The sequence below is a fragment of the Cryptomeria japonica genome, chromosome 4 (genome assembly GCF_030272615.1).
Source record: "Cryptomeria japonica chromosome 4, Sugi_1.0, whole genome shotgun sequence".
Lineage (NCBI taxonomy): Eukaryota > Viridiplantae > Streptophyta > Pinopsida > Cupressales > Cupressaceae > Cryptomeria > Cryptomeria japonica.
The window spans coordinates 512371136-512376600 of NC_081408.1; the positions used below are offsets into that span (position 1 = coordinate 512371136).

Genomic DNA, 5465 nt, shown 5'->3' on the forward strand with positions numbered 1-5465 from the left:
CTCGTTGGGAATTCAGACTCTTAAGTCAAATATTCTACCTACTTTGTCCAATTTATCAAGGACACCAAATTAGATAACAACGACATCTTGGTTAGCTTTGACGTAGTCTCTCTTTTCACCAAAGTGCCCATTCTTGAATCTATTGAGATCGTCAGGCACAAGATTAGTGTTGAGAATGCCTCTTTGGTGGAGTTTTGTTTAAGATAGACTTTCTTCTATTTCTAGGGTGTCATCTATGAGCAATTTGACAGAGTGCCCATGGGATCCCCCTTTCCCGTGGTGACTGCCAACTTGTATACAGAGCAATTTGAGAGTATTGCCTTATGTTCTCTCCCCCTCAAACCAAAGTGGTGGAACCAATATGTTGATGATACTAATGTTTGTTGGCCACATGGTTTGGAAAAGTTGGAAGAATTTCATACCCACCTCAATAGCCTAGCCCCTTACATCTCCTTCACCAAGGAGATTGAATCCAATAACCATTTGCCCTTCTTGGACATTTCCATCCTTCAAAAACTCGACGGTTCCCTGGGTCATTGGGTGTTTCGCAAAGCCACCCACACAAACCTTTATCTTCATTCCTCTCTGCATCACCACCTTAGCCAAAAAATTGAGATCCTTAAAACCTTAACCGTGAGAGACCTTCATATTTGTGACAATGATCACTTAGACCAAGAGATCCTTCATCTTCGTCATGTTTTTTTGTAAAATGGTTATACCAACAAGCAGATCTCTAGAGTCTTCTCCCAAGCCAAAGTCTATTTCCATTCCATCTCTGACCCCTTGTCGTCTCAACCTTTGGTTCTCCCGTGTGTCTCCCTCCCCTTTGTTGAAGGTCTCTCTCACAAGATCTCTAATATTCTTTCTAAAAAAGGTCTTCATTGTGCCTTCAAGCCCTCTTCGACATTAAAAAACTATATCTCTTCTCTCAAAGATTCTAGGGATGCCTTTTTAAATTCTGGAGTCTACTAGGTGGTTTTCTCTTGTGGCAGCCCCTATTTTGGGAAAATTGGTCATTCCTTTTGCATCAGAATCAAAGAACCGTGTGCTGATATCAAGCATGAGTGTGTTCTTAAATCAACCTTAGTTGAGCACTCTTTATCCATGAAGCATCACATCTATTTAGAAGAGGCCAAAATTCTTTAAAAGGAAACTCATGGAGGCTATTAAAATTAGCAATCACCCCTCCAACCTCAATCGTGATGAATGTTGGGTTTTGAGTCTCTCTTGGCAACCTTTGTTGTCTATCCTCAGGACTCGCCATGTTCCCACCTCTTTATCTTTCTTCTCTTCCCTGCTTGTCAGGATTCCTTTCTCTTGCCCCTCCTCCCCTCTCCCCTTCTTGCTCCCTCTCACTTGTCCCTTCCCCTTCCCCTTCCCCGCCTTCCCCTCTTTCCCCTTCCTTTGTCCTCTTTCTCTTTTCGTGCTTTCATATCCCCCCTTCCTTTTCTTGCCTTCTTGTCGCGGTCTTTTGTTCCCTCTCTTGGTTCTCCTATTTTCCTTAGTGTGCAAGCTCACACACACACATGTATACACATATATATACATGTGCGTGTGTGTATATATATACACACGTGTGTGTGTGTGTGTGTATAGACACACACACATCTATGTTTCTATAGTGTATTATATGTATACAAATATGTATACCTATACATATATACAAAAAATGAATGTACATTAACACGTGTATATATATGTACATATACATTCACCTTTTGTATATATGTATAGGTATACATATTTATATTAATAGATTTACTTATAGGTTTGCCCCCTTTTATTTTTTATATTTTTTATTTATTCCTTTCTCTTCTTTTCATTTGTCCTTAGTTTATCTTTTTGGCTGTTTCATTTTTTATTTTATTTAATTTTATTCTTTTTTATCTTTTTATTTTAATTTAGTTTTATTTTAATTATTTATCTATTTATTTTATTTTTAATTTTTCATTTTATATTTTTTATCTTTTAATTTTTGCTCTTTATTTGATGTTTTTCTCTTTGATCTTCTTTATCTTCTCCTTTAGATTTTTATTGATTTTTTTAATTCTTTCTTATAATTATTGTTTTTTGTTCTTTTTTCCTTTTGTTGACCCCTCATTCTTTGGTCTCCATGCCAACCCACCCTCTCCTCTCTCTTTATATTCCCCCAGTACCTAATACCTCCTATAACCCACCCTCTCCTCTCCTTGAATTCTCATTTATCCTGATGATACATTATGGACTGTGATCAAGACCCGCTCATACATCTTCAATTAAATATGTATTTATCTTGGATCTCTGGTAAAGGAAAAACCCAATCCATGGTTTAAAAGTAATCCTTCATAACATGCATTTCCACCATCGTCTTACTGGTTAAAGAAGAAAAACAAGAAGAATGTTGTATTGTTCAGAACACCATTAACTGCCTCATAGGAACTTTTCGAGCCATTCACCAAAACCATTCCAAATACTTCAAGGTTCAAAACCCTCTTCAATTGCTGGCGCCATACCCTATTTTCTCAAATTCTTCAATTGAGTATAGCTCGATTTTGCAGCACACAAGGAACCATGGTAAATCATAAAATCAGTTTTTACTAGTTTCCTCATTGCTAAACAGGTCTTGACTCTCCTTTTATATTTCCTTCAGGAGGGGGCAAGATGGACATAGGGAATGTGATAGAATTGAAACCATTTGCTAGAACATTGTTACAAGACAAAATCTCTTTTACATTTGTATCATTATGTATATCTTGAACAGAAACCCCTGCGTTGGGGGTAGGCTTTCCTTATCGTTATGCCTTAGCAAAGGGATATCTCCTTCACAATATCGTTGCCATAAATATTGGTATTTTGACAAAGTTAGCACCATCACAAAGTTGAAACCTCAACATTTGTTCCTGAAGACTTATTCTTAGAGCTGAATGTTATGAAATGTCAGAAGCTAACTCCAATGCCTTGTTGATATACTCATCTTCATTTTGAGCAATTAACCTTTCCAAACCAACTTGATGTAGAAGGCTTACACCAACATTATGAGCATGCACAGATCCTGCCATTGCAACACATGGAACACCCATGTATAGTGATTCGCATGTAGTGGTTGTTCCAGCATATGGAAATGTATCCAAGCTGATATCCATCAACAAATATGCAAAATAAAAGTGAAAAGATTAACACACAAGGACTCTAATCCAAGTTCCTCTAAGGTTGTAGGAAACCTTGTCCATAGGCTATCACAGCAAAATGGCTTAAAAAGTGTGTAGTCACACTAAGAATATACTATTAGACTCAAAAGTGTTAAACACTCAGTGTTGACTAACATTCTCTAGGCTTAATATGTTGCTTAGCATGTGTGGTTTAAGACTGACCGTCTTGATGTAAGAATTCCACACAAGATTTTTGACCAAACATACAGAAATTCAGAACCCATGGAGTTATCTTTGCAAGGTTGTTAAATCTTCCAAAAGTGGTGAATCCATTGGATAGAGCTGGTGTTTGTAGAACTGGCCCAGCTTTTGGAGATGGTATATAACACAAGAAACAACCAGGCAACCTAATAAGCTCTTCAACATGCTTTTGTTTTGAGTTTGGGGGGTCATCCAATGAATCTGTAAATCGATAATCAATGGTAGGTAGACCAGTTATGTTAGGATAACCAGTCCATTTAGCCTGTACTGGAGCAGGCCTGCAAGTCATCATCCTTAAGCTATTATTAGCTGTATGACCAGTCAGCTCCACCATAATATCAACTTTGTCTTCTCTAATAATGGTAGCTAGCTTCTTCTATTCCATATATGTCTCGCCACAACCCTCCTTTCTTCAATACTTTATCCTTAAATTTATTAGTTTTTGCATCTCCCATCGTGTACTTGCTCTAATTATGATATACAAGAGGTGCTTCTATGAAGTATGACATAGAATGTGTGAAATAATTTGGTGATACATAACCAATTACATTTGGCCGGTCAGGATCCTTATAATTTTCCCAGCTAGTGTACTGAGGATAAAGGTTCATAAACCGTCTACCCCATTCCTTGTGCGCAATGTAAAGCTTATCATCTTCTCCCTCATAAATATAGTTCATTTACCATACCAAGATTATTAAGCGATTGTGAAAAAGAAGGTTTGATTGACAGAGCCATCTGATAGCACTCAACAGCTTTATCAAGATTATCTCTATCACTTCCAAATTATTGCATGGTTCCGCACAATGTGGATTGAAGTGCAAGGCAAGCTCATACATTACTATTGCCATGTCAAACTTCAGCTACTCACCATATATGGCCACCCCAAGATTATACATTGCATCTGCATAATGCCAATTATAAAGCAATGCCTTGTTGTAATGAGTTATACCCTGTTGTATATCACCTTCAAGCTTCACCTTGGTACCAAGATCTTGTTGGAACAGAGGGAGTAGAAAATAAAACAAAACATTTATATTACTTAAATAAAACATTACATCACAAAATGACCGAGCTTCTTCATACAAGCAGCTTGACTGAGATAAAACATGTAACATCATATTTCATATCGTTTTACAGCTTTGTGGTGGAGCTGGACTTTGCTGTGAGAGTGCTTATAAAAATACAGATTTAACAATATATAGAGCCATACATCTACGAAGGAGAGAATAAAATAATCTATTCTAAACAACCCATAAATCATGTGAAACGTATTGATGTGATGTTGGACAGGCTGAGGAGTTCAACCAAATCTTGCCAAAATCTGTTTTGAACGGTCATCTTTATGTTGAGAGCTATGCCTGCAACTGGAGGATACGAAGGATATGAGTTGATAGATTTGCATCAATATACAGAGGATATGGAGGACAAAATACAGCCGAGGTTGTTGGGATTATTTCCAACAGATCTGTAAGAGCTATCACCCTGTTGGTTTTAGCAATTTCAAAGTTTGGCGACATGGCTAGACACCTTTCATAGCATGAAATGGCTCTTGAAATTAATATACCTATAATTTCAACAATGGCAGCATCCAAATCACCACGATTCTTATATATGATTCCCATGTTGCAATATGCTTCAGCATACATAGGTCTTTGCAATGTAACTTTTTCATAGCAGCTAAGTGCCATATCATATTGCATCATTTCTCAGTAGTTAGTACACAACCCTTAAATTATAATAAGAAATAGCATAGCGGCTATCAACTTTCAAGACTTTATAATATTTTTGAATCCCCTCTTGGATATTTCCAACAAGTTTCAAACTGGTCCCAATATCTGTCAAGACAATTGCTAGGTACTCTGCAGCATGCTTGTACATAGGATGTACAGTAAGAGCATTCTGATATGACTCTGTTGCCTATAACAAGTGCTCTTAATCCTTGTATAAAACCCTACAATCTGTAAAAGCACAAGCAATTTGAGGATCTTATCTAATAGCTTCTGCAAAAGTTTGGAATTCTTGCTGAGTCAAACCTTGCATTTGGAGACAAATTCCCTTTCCAATATGAGCCTCAAC

General features: G+C 37.1%; 1 pseudogene; it reads right to left on the reverse strand.

Moving 5' to 3' along the window:
• Positions 1-2707: 2707 nt before the first annotated feature.
• Positions 2708-5077, reverse strand: LOC131056115 (probable UDP-N-acetylglucosamine--peptide N-acetylglucosaminyltransferase SPINDLY; annotated as a pseudogene).
• Between the last annotated feature and the right edge of the window lie 388 nt (positions 5078-5465).